At 42.6% G+C, this 17,146-nt stretch overlaps 1 protein-coding gene across 2 annotated transcripts in view; it reads right to left on the reverse strand.

Annotated features, from left to right (window-relative positions):
* LOC132824869 (decorin-like) overlaps window positions 1–16,726 on the reverse strand; it is a 73,368-nt gene extending 56,642 nt beyond the window's left edge. Inside the window, exons 1-2 of one of the 2 annotated variants that reach the window (XM_060839679.1) lie at window positions 16,708–16,726; window positions 16,454–16,519 (exon numbers count right to left, since the gene is read on the reverse strand). The gene's annotated coding sequence lies outside the window, so the exon portion shown is untranslated. The other variant, XM_060839678.1, reaches the window with a different exon arrangement.
* Between the last annotated feature and the right edge of the window lie 420 nt (window positions 16,727–17,146).

Consider the following 17,146-nt stretch of genomic DNA (forward strand, 5'->3'; position numbering starts at 1 on the left):
GTCGTTATCAACAGGAATAGTACCAGAGGACTGGAGGATAGCGAATGTGGTCCCATTGTTCAAGAAAGGGAGTAGGGATAGCCCTAGCAACTATAGGCCAGTGAGTCTGACTTCAGTGGTGGGCAAAGTCTTAGAGAGAATGGTAAGGGATAAGATTTATGAACATCTGGGTAGGAATAACGTGATCAGGGATAGCCAGCATGGTTTTGTGAAGGGCAGGTCGTGCCTCACAAACCTTATTGAGTTCTTTGAGAAGGTGACCAAGGAAGTGGATGAGGGTAAAGCAGTAGATGTTGTGTATATGGATTTTAGTAAGGCGTTCGATAAGGTTCCCCATGGTAGGCTAATGCTAAAACTTCGGAGGTATGGCATTGAGGATACATTAGAGGTTTGGATTAGGAATTGGCTGGCTGGAAGGAGACAGAGGGTAGTAGTTGATGGATTATGTTCATCTTGGAGCGCAGTTACTAGCGGTGTACCACAAGGATCTGTTTTGGGACCATTGCTTTTTGTTATCTTTATAAATGATCTAGAGGAAGGACTTGAAAGCTGGGTAAGCAAGTTTGCGGATGACACAAAAGTCGGTGGAGTTGTGGATAGTGAGGAAGGAAGTGGTAGGTTACAGCGGGATATAGATAAGTTGCAGAGCTGGGCGGAAATGTGGCAAATGGAATTCAATGTAGCTAAGTGCGAAGTCGTTCACTTTGGTAGGAATAACAAGATGATGGATTACTGGGCTAATGGTAGGCTACTTGGTAGTGTGGATGAGCAGAGGGATCTTGGTGTCCATGTACACAGATCTCTGAAAGTTGCCACCCAGGTAAATAGTGCTGTGAGGAAGGCATATGGTGTACTGGGCTTTATTGGCAGAGGAATTGAGTTCCGGAGTCCTGAGGTCATGTTGCAGTTGTATAAGACTCTGGTGCGGCCTCATCTGGAGTATTGTGTGCAGTTTTGGTCGCCATACTATAGGAAGGATGTGGAAGCTTTAGAACGAGTGCAGAGGAGGTTTACCAGGATGTTGCCTGGAATGGTAGGAAAATCTTATGAGGAAAGGCTGAGGCACTTGGGGCTGTTCTCATTGGAGAAGAGAAGGTTTAGGGGAGATCTGATAGAAGTGTATAAGATGATTAGGGGTTTAGATAGGGTAGATACTAAGAACCTTTTACCGCTAATGGAGTCAGGTGTTACTAGGGGACATAGCTTTAAATTAAGGGGTGGTAGGTATAGGACAGATGTTAGGGGTAGATTCTTCACACAGCGGGTTGTGAGTTCATGGAATGCCCTGCCCGTATCAGTGGTGAACTCTCCTTCTTTATGGTCATTTAAGCGGGCATTGGATAGGCATTTGGAAGTTATTGGGCTAGTATAGGTTAGGTAGGATTCGGTCGGCGCAACATCGAGGGCCGAAGGGCCTGTACTGCGCTGTATCCTTCTATGTTCTAACTAATGGCCCGGCACTCCACTCTTCATTGAAGATTGCCTTGGGAGTACCCATGAGAGAAAGCTAAGGAAACTCAGTTCAACATCTCACCTGAAAGCGAGTAACACAATCCCCCATACTGCTGAAGAGCATGAGCCTGAACATCTGCCCTCCAGTCTCTAGAATGCGATTTGAACTAACAAGCTGCTAGGTCAACTTCTGTTGGTTAGCTCAATTGGCTGGATCAGGCGAAAGTGAGTACTGCAGATGTGGGAGGTCAGAGTCAAGTTTAGAGTGGTGCTGGAAAAGTACAGCAGGTCAGGCAGCATCCGAGGAGAGGTTGGGTGGATGGCCGGTCTGTGATATACAGTGATGTCAACAGCATGGGTTCAATTCCTGTATCAGCTGGGGTCACCATGAAAGCCCAGGCTTCTTGACCTTGCCCTCAGCTGAGGTGACTGTCAGGTTAAACTCACTACTAGCTATTTGTTTAATAAGAGAGCAGCTCAATGGTTCTCCGGGCCTATGGTGACTTTATCTTTATACCAAACCACTGGCTGAAGACCTGCTCTGGCATTCAGTCGGTGGAGGGTGCTGCTGGCTCCTCAGACACCACAATAGTTATTAATATGTGAGTGCACTATGTTCCGCAGAAAGGCAATTTTGTGCTGGAGATGTATGTGACTCTGTGATGGGAACGCCAATACTGAGAATCTGCCCAGAATGTTTTGTGAGGGAAGTGGACATAAATTAGGGAATTTGCCACAGGGCGGGTCACAATGACTTATTTGCCCACAATAGAATAATCCCTCTCGGGCATCACTTGAATCCTGTTTATAGATAGGAATATTTTCCTTCAATGGTAATAACAATGAGTTCCAAATATAATAATGGGCAGTATATCTAGTTACTGTCTCAAGTGAACTGACATAATTCTTTCAACATGCAAGCTTCTGATTAATGCAGAAGAAGTGTTATTTTGAAAGATGATGTTTGTGAAATGGGACATATAATTAGGAAGAAAGTATAACATTTAAAACCATCACTGAATCAGTGAGTATCTATTTAAGCACCTTCAATCAGAACTCCTAATCATATGTAAGTTTTTTCAAATAGTCATTAGTCTGGTGCATTATTCTATAACTGGAGCAGGTCTAGTCACATCTAGTCACAAGTAACAGATAGCCTCTGTTACTTTTCAGTCAATACTGCTTATGAACAGAAGGAATTTCAGGATCAGACATTGCCTCACTCCATATCCTGGCTATTTCTCTCAAACCAAATAAGTCATACTGACAGAATATTGCAAATACTCAAGTTGTTGCTGCTAGGTTTTGAGATGTGAAAGTCTTCAAGGATTTGATCAAAAAAATTGGATGACATCTGTAAGGAGATTTTACATTTCTGGCATCAATGCATTGCTCTCTGAATTTAAATTAATCTTCACTAGGCCAGGCATGATACTTTGACTCAAAATGTAGGTCAGAGGCTGTGAATTCTGTGGTGATAAAATTAGGAGTGTGATGGAATACTCTCCAATTGCCTAGATGTATACAGCTTGATAGTGCGATGAGATCTTTTATAGCCATCTCAGTTTGCTTTTCATTCATGGGATGAAGGCCTCTCTGATTCTGCCAGCCTTTATGGCCCACCCGAAATGCCCTGCTACAATCTATTAAGTGTAGGTAGACACAAGATGGCATTGGCAAGGGAGATCCAGGATTTTAACCCAACAACACTGAAGGAGCAGCAATGTATTTCCAAGTCAGGATGGTGTGTGGATTGGAGGGGAACTTAAACATGGTGATATTCACATGTTGTTGAACATAAGAGGGTGCGGAAATGATTTACAAGGCTATTGTAGGGATTGAAAGATTTGAGTCATTTTGCCCTGAAGGGTTGAAGACTGAGAGTTTACCTTACAGAGGTTTATAAAATCATGAGGGCCATGGATGGGGTGAATAGTTAAGGTCTTTTCCCTAAGGTGGGGGAGTCCAAAACTAGACGGCATAAGTTTAAGGTGAAAGGGGAATGATTTAAAAAGAAGCTGAGGGGTAACTTTCACACAGAGGGTGGTGCAGGTATGAAACAAGCTGCCAGAGGAAGTGGTGGAGGTGGGTGCAAATACAACATCTAAAAGGCATCTGGATAGGTATATGAAAAAGAAAGACCAAATACTGACAAATGAGACTAATTCAGATTGGGATGTCTGGTCAGTGCAGACAAGTTGAACCAACGGGACTGTGCTATATGTTCTCAGACTCATTCAGATGCCCTTGTTTTTCAGGATGGTACTCTTGAATTTCTGCAATGCATCTCGTAGATGATACCCAGTGTCAGTGGTGGGGGGAGTAAAGGTTCATGGATGCCAGTCAAGTGAGCTGCTTAATCCTGGATAGTGTCAAACCTCTTGAGTACTGTTGGAGTTCCACACATCCAGGCAAGTGGAAGGTATTCCATCACATTCCTGACTTGTGCCTTGTAAATGGTGAATAGGCTTTGGCGAGTCAGGAGGTGAGTTAGTCACTATAGGATTCCTAGCTAGCTGTTGTAGGTTTTATATGGCTAGTCCAGTTCACTTATTGATCAATTGTAAACCCCAGTATGTTGATAGTGGAGGATTTAGCAATGGTAATGCCATTGAATATCAAGGGGCAATGGTTAGATTCTCTCTCATTGGCAATGGTCATTAACTGGCATGTGTGTGACGAGAATGTTACTTGCCACTTGTCAGCTGAAACCTGGATATTGTCTAGGTCCTGCTTTATTTAAACATGGGCTGCTTCAGTATCTGAGGAGTTATAAATGCTGCTGAACATTTTGCACAGTAGCAGAGTGTACACAATATCACGGAATTGTTAGGTTGGAAAAGGAGCTCTTCTGCCCATTGTGCCTGCACTGGTTCTCTGAGCATTCGGACTTAGTGCCAAAGTACTGCCTTTTCCCCATAACTTTGCATATTGTTTCTATTTAAACAAGTATCTAATGCCCTCTTGCAAATACCTCAGTTGAACCTGCCTCCACCATATTTCCAGGCAGGGCGTTCCACACCCTTACTAGATGATACGTGAAAGATTTTCTCGCCTTACATTTGCTTCTTTATAACACTGTGCCCCCTGTACACTTGATTCTTTCATAAGTGGGAACATTTTCTCCCTATTTGCTCTGTCTAGAGCCTTTGTGATGTTGAAAACATCCATCAAACCAAGTTGCCTGCTACTTCAACACCCCACCGTGTTCCCTGGCTACCATTTCTGCGGCAGGCTTGTTGTAGTGATCCAGTGAGCCTCAGCACAAGCTCGAAAAACAACATCTCACTTTCTGCTTGGGGACCCTGCAGCCTTCAGGACTCAACATCCAGTTCAATAACTTTAGAGCCTGACTCTATCCTTCCACGTATTTTTTACTCACCCCACACCCAGTCCTATTATGACATGGGTTGCTTTTAGCATCATCACCCATTCTGACCTACTCCTAGGCCTCATAATACACGATAGGAAACAAAAACAAAAATTGCTGGTTAAGCTCAGCAGGTATGGCAGCCTCTATGAATTTCTGTTTTACAGCATCCATAGTTCTTTCTGTTTTATCCCATTACATAAGTTGCTTTCAGAACACCTCAATCATTATTCTCCTCCTCTTAGCTCTTCTTCTGTCCTGGCCTGCTATTTATAATCTCCTTGTTTACCAAGCCCTTCGTATCTCTTGCTCTCTGGGTTCCATCTCTCCCTGTCCACTCATCTTCCTCCTCCCCATTCTTGTCCTAGCTGCTAATAGTTCTGATGAAGAGTCACTAAACTCGAAACTCTGCTTTCTTCCCATAGATGCTGCCAAATCTGCTGAGTTTCACCAGCAACCTTTTTTTAGCGTCAGATCTCCAGCACCCTTAATTCTTCATTTTACCAATCTTCCCTCAGCTTTCACCTTTTTCATGGAGTACAGTCCCAACCTTTCCAATCTAATCTCATCGCTGTAATGTCCCATCCCTGAAGCCATTCCTGTAAACCCATTCAGGGCTCTCTCCAATGGATTAATATCCTTCCTAAAGTATGAGGAAGCTCAAGTCTCTTTAGGATGAGCCTTGAACCCTCAACCATAGAAGCAGGCCATTCAGCCCATCGGGTCCACAGTGACCATCCAAAACGTTTCCTGTCTAAACCCAGCCCACCCAACCCAATGCTTGTAATCTTGGATTTCCCATGGCCAATCCACCTAAGCCTGCACAATGTTGGCTCATCAGAGGAAGCCAACACAATCAGTCACCCAAGACTGGATTCAAGCCTGGCTCCTGGTGCTGTGAGGCAACAATGTTTATCACTGACCCAGGAGAAAGTGAGGTCTGCAGATGCTGGAGATCAGAGCTGAAAATGTGTTGCTGGAAAAGCGCAGCAGGTCAGGCAGCATCCAAGGAACAGGAATTTCGACGTTTCGGCTGAAGAAGGGCTTATGCCCGAAATGTCGAATTTCCTGTTCCTTGGATGCTGCCTGACCTGCTGCGCTTTTCCAGCAACACATTTCCAGCTCAAATCACTGACTCACCCTGCCACCCGAAACCTTCCGAAACAAAACTTCAAGTGCTCTATGTTGAATTACAGCTCACCTTGAAGGAAACCCAACCAACTGAATATCTCAAGTATAAATTTTAATAAAGTCTGTCATTAATGCATACAAAGCAAACTCCACCTTTATAAAACATTGTTTGACATTGTTATCCAACTAGCCTCATTCCTCTGCCTTGATAATTCTTTTTCTTTCAAATATCTATCCAGTTTGTTTTCGAAACTTACTCTCGAATGTGGTCTCACCATCATACCCGATGATAGCTTGCTGCATAAAAATGTGTGGATTTATTACACGTTTATCCAAAGTTATTTAATTTCCTGTATTAAATAGAAAGCTAACCCACAACGTTCAGTGATAATAAGTTAAATATACATTAAGATGGTCAGATAATGTTCAGGAAATAACTGAGACTACATTTCAAGGATATTTGACAGCACCTCCTAAACCTACGAGCACTACCACCTAGAAGGACAAGACCACAACCACCATCGAGTTCCTCTCCAAGCCACACACTATCCTCCGTTAGAAGTATATCACTGTTTTTCAGTGTTGCTGAGCCAAAATCCTGGAATTCTCTCCCTAACAACATTGTACATCCCTATACCGTATAGCTTTCAGAAGTCAAACAATCCATCTACTTCTGCCTTAAAAATACTGAAAGACTCTGTTTTCAGCACCTTTAGATGAACAGAATTCCAAAGATTTAAAACCCTCTGTAAGAAAAGGAATTTCCCCTTATCTCTGTGTTAAATGGGTGAGCCCTTATTTTTAACCGGCGACCCTAGTTTGAGATTCTCTCACAAGAGGAAACATCGCTTCTCCATTGACCATGGCAAGACTTCGTGCAGGCAAGGACAGCTGGATTTTAAACAAATGTTTGTAGCCAAGAATAAGTGGAAACAACAGCCAGGCAGTCTGGCGGATGGGGTGGAGTCATGGTGAAGTCACCTGATGAAGGAGCAGTGCTCTGAAAGCTTGTGATTTCAAATAAACCTATTGGAGTATAAACTAGTGTCATGTAATTTCTGACTTTGTTCACCCAATCCAACACTGGCATCTCCACATCATATGGATTTCAAGAAGACAACCCACCAACACCTTTGCCAGGGCAGTTATAAGTAGGCAATAAAACTTGGCCGAACCAGTGATGCCCACATCCCATGAACGAAACTAAAACAAATCTTACAAAGGCATCACTGGCTGTGAAGCTGCTGCGGGATTTTGAAAGGCAAATTAAATGTTTTGCTTTCCAGAACTCTCTGCTGCCCAACAATACTGGAGAGTTGTAACGTCTACGTTAGCCATTTTGAAGGAGCGAGCTGACCTCCCTTGATAGGTTGTGCTGACTCTCAGGACTTTGTTGTAAGATAATTGGTAAGAGTTAACCCAGTTACTAGTGGCTGATCATTGAGTATCATTGGCTGCTGCCTGGAAAATGAGAGGCCACAGTCAGAGAATAAGATAGTGAGATTCATTATGGATAGATCTAGCCTTCCGCCAGCCAGGATAATATTGGCATGTTCATGACCAATTAAAAATCCAGGTGGAGCTAGTCATGTGGATGCAAAGATTGAAAGCTCCCTTTATCATTTTAAATTATATAGACTGTGCATTAAATTTTGGTGTTTTAAACCTGTTAGAAGTCTAGCTGCAAGCTAACATTAGCAAAGTCAGATGGCAGACAAGAAGAAAAACACCATATTGAATTTCTGGTATTTGATGTTATTCTATGTTCTGTTTTTCTGCTTAATTCTTAAGATATGACAAATTGCTCGCCTGATCCACATAAACCCCAACATGCCAAATCTTTGATTAAACTCCACCCCATCCTTCCTTTACTAGTATTCCACCAGACTGCCTGGCTGTTGTTTCCACTTATTCTTGGCTACAAACATCTGGTTAAAATCCAGCTGATGTTGCCTGCACGGAGCCTTGCACGGAGTCTTGAATGGAGAAAGGGTGTTTCGTCTTGTGAGAGAATCTCAAACTGGGGTCACTCGTTAAAAATAAGGGTTCACCCATTTAACACAGAGATAAGGGGAACTTCCTTTTTCACAGAGGATTATAAATCTTTGGAATTCTGTTCATCTAAAGGCACTGAAAACAGAGTCTTTCAGTATTTTCACAGCAGAGGTAGATTGATTGTTTATAAACAAGGGTGAGGGATCAGCGGGAATATGGATTAATCAGATCAGCATGATCTAATTCATCTAATGGGTAACTTGGTGACTCAGTGATTAGTACTGCTGCCTCACGGCATGAAGGACCCCAGTTTGATTCCACCCTTGGGTGATTGTCTGTGTGCAGTTTGGCATATTTTCCCCATGTCTGAATGGGCTTCCTCATATAGTTCAAAGTCGTGCAGGCTAGGTGGATTGATGGTGGGAAATGCAGAATTGCAGGGGTACAGTTGGGAGGTGGGTCTGAATAGAAATGCTCTTCAGAGGGTTGGTGTGGACGTGTTGGGCCAAATGGCCTGTTGCCACAGTATAGGGATTCTGTGATATGTTTCTATTCCATAATAGGTTTGAGAGACCGAATGACCTCCTGCTTCTAATTTGTGTGCTCATATGGAAATACAACATGAAGCTAGAATGGTGGCAAAACAGAAGTCCACTTTAATCATTTTTCAAATAAATGTTGGGGAAATATTTCTGGGAGTTGTCAAACTCATGCACAAAATGTCATCCTTGAGAATGTGAGCCATTACTTTCCAGCAATATTTGACCGGCTGATTCCCTGTTTCTGTAATAGGAAATGAGCTCTGAATTCACAGGAGGTGTTGATCTGTAATCTCTCAGTGAAACTCTGATGGCAGATCAACATCTGTCTTGAGGACAGTGGCGATATTAGCCCAAGTGACAGCAGGAGACTATCAGAAATCCTGGTGGAAGCTCAGGACTTAAATCTAAGATCCTGGCTGAACGTTAAAGATTTAATTTTGTTTAAAGTTAAAACATGAGCACAAAAGAATTGTCCTGATTTCTCTCGACAAACACTACCAGACCTGTTGAGCTTTTCCAGTAATTTCAATTTTTGTTTCACAAAAAAATTGGAACAAGAGTGGGCCATTCAGCCCACTTAGCCCAGTTCACCATTCAACATGGGCCTGGCTTAACTTCAACTGCACTCTCCCACCCACATCCCACATTCCCTAACGTCTATCCTAGCCTTAAACATCTTCAGTGATAGAACATCGGCAACACCTTGGGGTAGAGAATTCCAGAGATTCACAACCCTTTGAGTGATTCAATCCTTGGTGTCTTGCCCTAAGACTGTCCATTTGTGTTCTAGATTCCTCAAACCTCTCAGCTTCTACCCAGTCACCTTGATGTAAAAATGACTGTCCATCAATATGTAATGTCCAATGTTAGTGCTAGTCTCCATTTGAGTCAATTATGACCTTACTGAATTTCTAATCTAACGGTAAAGAAGGGGCATTGGTCTAGAGATTAATTGACTTTGAAAAGGGTCCTGTGAAGGAACAGGAGGAAACCATTCAATTAGATCTTGGCTGATCTGCAGCTGATCTCCATTGACCTGCCTTGGTTCTAGAACCCTTAAGGCCAACAAAGATTCATCTATCTCAGCCTTTAACTTTTCAATTGTTAGTGAGGAAAAGTTTGAGATTTCAAGATAATTTTAGACTAATTTTATGACATCATCCTTAAACATCTTTGCTCTGATTTTAAGGTACTGTCCCCCTATTCTAGATTTCACCCCACCCCCACCCCCACGAGAGGAAATAACTTCTATCTACCCCATCAACAGGTTTAATTGTCTCAAACAATCAGACCATCCCTTACTCTTTCATGTTCCAGAACAGCTCAGCCAAGATCCCATTGTCAGAAGTCCACTTCACCTGACCAAGGGGCAGCGCTCTGAAAGCTTGTGATTTCAAATAAACCTGTTGGACTATAACCTGGTGTTGTGTGACTTCTGGCCTTTGTCCACCCCAGTCCAATACTGCCACCTCCACATGATCTCATTGAATGGCAGAATAGACACAAAGGGGCTGAATAGCCAAATCTTTTTCCTATATTCTTAACACATTATCATTTTTTTACCCAGGTATTATTCTGATGAATCTGCACATCACTCTTTTCTAGGCAAAACTGTCCTTCCTGAGGTGAAATATCCAGAGCTGAATCCAGTATTCTAAATTACTTCTAACTAGAGCATGATACAATGGTGATATATCCATCCCTTTGTGATTCAGTTTCCTTGAGATGAAGGTGATATTCTGTTAACCCTTTTCTTTAATTTGTCCAGGAGTTTTCATTGGCTTCAATCCTTAGTCATCTTACGCATCTGGTAAATATTGGCTCTGCAACCTCATCATTTATCCTTCATCCATTACCAGTTTAAAACCATCACATCCTCCATATTGGCTTCCGATAATCTTAAAAAATAGAATTGTTGCAGTCAGCTGCAAGACCAGTCATCAAACCTGACTGTTCTATTCAATTTGAGCCAAGTTTTATTGTTTCCCAAGTTTTTTTGATGCTCATCTCCCTTACATGCTGGCATTTGTTTTCACCTATGATTGTTCTGGGCAATGGTAACACGTTGGTTACTGAGTGTTCAGCTTTGTTACAAACTGCTTTTAGCTTTGTACCAATTGTGATATTTTCCCAGATGGTCACCTTATGGGTTTTTCAGATAGTGTGCTGTCTCCAATCATTTTTTGGCTTTGCTTCCCCTTGGCCTATCTAGTGATTAGCTGTCAGCTTGCTGCAGAGTTTGAGCACAAAAATTAATGCAATACTGAAGAGGTGTCATAATAGTGGAAATAATGTCTTTTTGGGTGCAATATTTAACTTGGGTGGATGCAAGAAATGTCATGATGTTCTGAATAAGAGCAGGGAATATTACCTCAAGTCACCTGGTTGGTATTTATCCTGCAATCAACATCATCATAAAGAGATTATCTGCTCGCATTGTCATCTGTGAGAGCTCGTTGCGTGCAAATTGGCTACTGTGTTTCACACAATGACTACATTTCCAAAAGTGCTGCATTGGCAGCAAAGTGTTTGTAATATCTGGTAGTCATGAAGGCGCTACAACACAAGACTTTTTTCTACGTTTGTAAACTAATTTCTAAAAGCAGTACAGTGAGACTTCCTTCTCCAGTTTAGCTTTAACTCCACAACAAAACTATTGCCTCAAGTAAGATAAGCAGGAGACTGAAAGAACACAACAAGCCAGGCAGCATCAGGAGATGGAGAACTCAATGTTTCGGATGTAACCCTTCTTTTTGTCTCTAATTCAGTTTAAGGTGAAACCACCTCTCTGTGCTTGCATTATCCATTTTCCATATTGTTAAACGCACTAAATATCAGGATTTTTAATCAGTTCTGAACCAAGGACAGCAGCAGGGAGTGCTGTAAAAAGTGGCAGATTACTCTATTGCATACTCTGCTTGTGTACAAACCCCAGTTGGCTGCATCCCTTCACGACCTCTGTAACTGCTTCCAACCCTGCAGTCTCTTCACCGTCTTCTGTTGTATTCATTCTGTTGTGGCCAGGCCCACCTTCATTCAAGGTATAATCTGTGGAATTCTCCCACTAACCCTCTCTCCACCTTTCAGCTGCCCATTTGAACTACTGCTGTTGGTCAGCTGCCCTCGTATCTCCTTGTGTCATTTGTTGTCAAATAGTCTGATAATCTCTCTACAAAGAACCCAAGGAACACTTTATAAATTCATTCTTGGCAGCTCCATCGCTGGATGTTCTCTCGCGTCGGTTTGTTTGACAATATATTTATGAAAGGATCTTTTTGCTGTTCCCAGTAAGTGCTTTAGAACTCCATCCAAATTCATTCATGAAATCAAGACAAAATGTTTTATTGCAGTGAAGTAAATCACGTTTCCAGTGCTACATCGAGATACAAATTATTATTTACAATCCCTTTTAAAAAAAACCTGCAATACTCTTTGAAAAGAAAGTTAGAAAACAGAAACATAGAAAATTGTTTATTTTTTTAATATCAGTTGTTAAAAAGATAAACTTAAAACAACCAGGTAGAAATTAGCTCATGCCCTTTGCTGCATTAGTTCAACAGTGGAACTGGGTTCTGGGACAGAGTGTCTATCCGAACTCGGTCTTTGTTTCAGATGTTGCTGCTTTAACAGGTTTATTGCTAACCATGGCAGGAGGAGTGCGCAAGTATAATTAGACATTTCCAACCCTCCAGCATCTACCAGGACTCTCTAGTAATTATATTTTAATCTCCTGTCGTGAGTGAATCTGAAAGGAAGATCAGAGGGACTTTAAACAAAATGTAATTATTTTATTTTCAGGGAAAAGACAGTGGTGTTGGAGTATGCCATGTGACTCATAATCTAAAGGCCTAAATGATCAGTATACAGCCTCAGGCGACTGTCTGTGTGGAGTTTACACATTGTCCCCATGTCTGCGTGGGTTTCCTCCGGGTGCTCTGGTTTCCTCCCACAGTCCAAAGATGTGCAGGTTAGGTGAATCGGCCATGCTAAATTGCACATAGTGTTCAGGGATGTGTACGTTAGGTGCATTAGTCAGTGGTAAATGTAGGATATAAAGGGAGGGGAATAGGTCTGGACGTGGTGTGGATGTGTTGGGCCGTAGAACCTGTTTCCACATAAGGTTTCTATGATTTTATGAGGGGGCACAGGATCAAACAGACCATGCTAGCTGGTGTAGATTCAATGAAAAACTCTTGAATATAAAGGTAGTCTCAGCAGTGATGACCATGATAACTATAGTCGATTGGCATAAAAATTCATCTCAGTCATTAATATCCTTTACAGAAGGAAATCTGCCATCCTTACCAAGCCTGGCTTACATGTGACTCCAGTCCCACAGAAATTTAGTTGACTCCTAGTTGTCCTCTGAATGGTTCAGCAAACCATTCAGTTCAAGGGCAGTTAAAGGTGGGCAACAATACTGGTCTTGTCAGTGACGCCCATACCCCAATGAACAAATAAAAACTTCTTGGAAGATTTGCAATTACCAGTCATAAAATCATTGGATCAGGTATTAAAATTGCCATTTTATTGATAGTCAAGAATGAATCAATTGATACCAAAGTATCTGTGAATTTTCCAATTGGCTATGGGGAGGCAGGACATCATGGTGATGGATATGATGAATACCCATGGGATAGAACTGGTTGGAAGTCAGAGGCCACATGACAATACCCTCAGGAATAGGTCCAACCAAAGGTTGACAATTAGTCTCAAACTAATCATCCATCCAATCAACTCAGAGTCTTCAGGCTTCCCAACAGTCAACTGCACTGCATTCAGCCAGAAGGAATTGAACTCATGAAAAGAACTCATGAGCAGTATAAATGGGGAATTTTCACTTTGTGTTGTTCAGTTAGTTGCCTCATTCCCATACACAGGAAACTAAAACCTTTAGGTTTGGATATTGTTAAAAAGTCATTATAGGAGAGATAGAAGATAGCAGTCACAGAATCCCAGAGCTGGAAGAAGCCATTTGGCCCCTCAAGTCTACACCAACCCTCCAAACTAAATCCCACTAAGACCCAGCATTTATCATGGCCAATCCACCTAACTTGCACACCTTTGGAAGAAACCAGATCACCCTGAGGAAACCCACACAGACGCAGGGAGAATGTGCATTCTCAAAACAGGCAGTCACCTAGTGCTTGGAACAAACCCAGGTCCCTGGCACTGTGAGATGGCAGTGCTAACCACTGTGCCACAATACTGCCCACTGTCCCCATTGATCCACCACAGGAGGAAACATCTTTGCCTAGATCATAGTTAGAATGTGAAATTTCTTATCTCAAGGGGGTTGTTGAGTGAATATCATCAAAGCAGTTATGAGCAAATATGATAAACATATCAGGGAGAAAGGAATTGAAGGATACATTGATTGGATGAGATGAATTGGAAGGTAAGAAGATGCATGGGCCAGCTGATCATTCTAAACATAGTTGGGAGAAGGTCAGAATAAATTTAAAAGAACGACAATTAGGATTTTGAGCACCTTTCCTTAGCAACAATGTTTTTAGAACTGAAACTAATTTATTGTTTGTTTCCAATTCCTGAATTCAAAAGGTCAAACATGCTCATAATGAAATACAGTTCAAGCTGCTGTGCTGTTATGAAACAAAAATTGGCATTTCTGTCCCCTCTCATTATTAGAGAGCCAGAAAGAGTGCTGAGATTCCCATGTCTGATCCTGAAAGAAGTAGCAAACTTTTCTCTTTAAGTATGTGAGTGCATGTGTACAATGCCAGCAAAGTGTCTGAGAATTAAACAAGAGTCTGATATTTAACTGTGAACCCTTTCAGTGTCCTTTTGGGGGATAAAATGAAAGATGATACCCAAGAGGAATGGAAATAGGAAGGCCATTCTATTTAATTTTATCTTCCTTCACAAATGCGAAGCTTAAATTATAGCTGCCAATGAAGTAAAGTTGCGATTGCTGTACTGAACCATTGGGCTGCTCTCTCATTAGGGAGTGATGGATTAACCTGAAGTTCATCACATCTCAGGCAAGGGGAGAGGTTGAGAAGGAAAAGATTGCATGGTAACTTCAGCTGGTGGAAGAATTGAACCCATGCTTTATGATATCACTCTACATTGCAAAGTAGCCATCCAACCAGCTGAGCTAAGCAAGGCCAATCAACATAAGATACTGACATGCTAAACATTTTTTCTGATTTTCTATATCTCAGGAATGGGTCGAGCCCTCGTGACCCTGGCTGGTTTTAGTAACACAGTTAGCATGGTTCAGCAGGTGGCACTAACTAGATCCCCTTTTTCTAAGAATAATTTCTTGCTAACTGAATTACTCACTGATGAAGGGCCCAGTATTGGCCTGGACCCCAGCAAGAATTTTGTTCTTCTTCAACACCTTCACAGAAGAACAGCAAGGCTTTGTTTCAATGTCTCCTGCAGAAGACAGTGGCACTGCAGCACTCCCTCAGCACACTGCCTGAGCGGACCCGTTGAATTCTCTTCAGTGAGGTGGGCCTCAGGGGCGAGTGTGAAGCCCTCTGAGCCAGAGCTAGCACTTACTGCTGAATGAATTGCTGCTTCCTGTGACCCCCATACTATCAGCTGTCCCATCACAATCACCCTGTGAGTCGCACAGGCACCTTCTCACTCTAATTATTACTGTGCACTGCTCATCAGACCAGGGAAATTGAGATGAGTTTATGTAGGGGCAACTTTGCTCAGTGGTTAGCACTGCTGCCTCACGGCGCCAGGGCCCCAGGTTCAATTCCAGCCATGGGTGACTGTCTGTGTGGAGTTTGCACATTCTCCCTGGGTCTGCATGGCTTTCCTCCAGGTGCTCTGGTTTCTTCCCACATTCCAAAGATGTGCAGGTCAGGTGAATTGGTCATGTGAAATTGTCCATAGTTGTTAGGCGCATTAGTCAGAGGGGAAAATGGGTCTGGGTGGGTTACTTTTCCAAGGGTCGGTGTAGACCACACTGTAGGTAATCTAATCAAAACTTTACATCTCTTGAGAAAAATCAGATGGGACATTGAGATTGTGATGGGGTGACGCTCTCAATCAAGGACCATAGACAAAGTCTATGTTCTAGTGTAACTAAGGAAACATCTGAGGAAAGGGTCCTAAATTGCCAGAAATTACCCTCGACTCTAATGACTCATTACTTCCCTCCCCCACCCCAGGGAAATTGCTTCCATTGTGCAAAAGGGCACTCTGGGAATGTAACATCACGGGGGATGGAGCCTCTGTATGCCCCATTACATTCCAACATGCTTTTTTTACTGATTAAATTTGGACAATTCCAACACACTAAGAGGACAGCAAAAAAAAATCCTTTCAGAAATACACGGTTGAGACAATCCCGGTGATGGAACTGCCAAGAACAAAGACAATGCTGATCACAAACACTTTCCGGAAATATTTCTTAAAGCGAATAGCTCAGGTCCTTGCGGCTGGTATATTCTTCGGAACAAAGATTGCAATGCACGGATCAAACGGCTCAGTGTACCCAATGCTCAACACAGGCTGATCATCTCACCAAATTGTCTCAGTGAGACCCCCCTCCCCCACCCCTTCAACGGCGGCTGTAGTATTGACTTTCACAAAACCGGTGTTACATCTCTTCATGTACTTCAAATTCACAATCAAACGTCAACTACATACACCCAGCACCAGCCACCCATCACCCCGAGAAACTCTGAATGAGTGTCTAAAACATTCCATCTGAACTTCAGTACATCACAGCAGTTAAAGAACAAGAGTCCAACACTAACTTTGCAAATCAGCCACTCTTGAGTGAACAGGATTCTCTCATGTGTGGCCACAGAACTTATTGTGATCTTATATTTTGGATTCTGTCGAGTTAAAGATAGGAACAAAATACTTAAATTCATAAAACTTTGAAGATTTTTTTTCCCGGGGGGAGGTAAAGATCACAATCAAAAGGACTATTTGTAGCAAGATTGAATTGATCAGAACTGGACGCGAGCCATACCTTTTCTATTGCTTCAGATCCGTCCCAGTATTAGCCGGAGAAGTTGTAATGGTGTTATCCCGCAGCCTAGGGAGAAGGGTACAGGTGTGCGATGGGGAGAGAGAGAGACAGTGAGTGGGAGAGAGAGAGAGAGTCTGTTGGCTGGAGGCACACAGCTGGTTAAAAAAAACACCTTCCCTGCTCCTGTTCTTTTAGCTGGGCTGTACGCTCGGTCCCATTAACTGCAAAGAATTTTACAACTGACACACACATACCGGCAACTCCTGATCATATGGTAATGATATATCCCTTGTGTTGGAGCCAAGAACACTTTATTAGCCTTTTGTTGGATTCCACACCTCCCCACCCCCCCAACTTTGGCTTGTGATCCCCTGGTTCGTGGGCTTGTTCAGTCACACACCCACTGCAACCGAACGTGTCATTTTATCAAACGTGTCACCGCTGGGGGTTTGTGAAAATAAACTGCACGACAGAGATGTTGTGCTCCAGCGCTTGCAATGATCATTGGCAAATTATCTCACTGTAGGACAAGGCTTGGGGCGCAGAATTTGCTCAGTGAAAATCAATTCCACCACACATTCTCTCTGAGACCGTTCAGAAAAGTGCAAGTTCGTTTACTTTTTCACCAAAAAAAAACTTGTTGAGAGGCCTGCCACTTTAGTTGTCAGGAGACGCCTGGACGTTTTTAGCATT

This window comes from Hemiscyllium ocellatum, chromosome 19 (assembly GCF_020745735.1).
Source record: "Hemiscyllium ocellatum isolate sHemOce1 chromosome 19, sHemOce1.pat.X.cur, whole genome shotgun sequence".
Classification (NCBI taxonomy): domain Eukaryota; kingdom Metazoa; phylum Chordata; class Chondrichthyes; order Orectolobiformes; family Hemiscylliidae; genus Hemiscyllium; species Hemiscyllium ocellatum.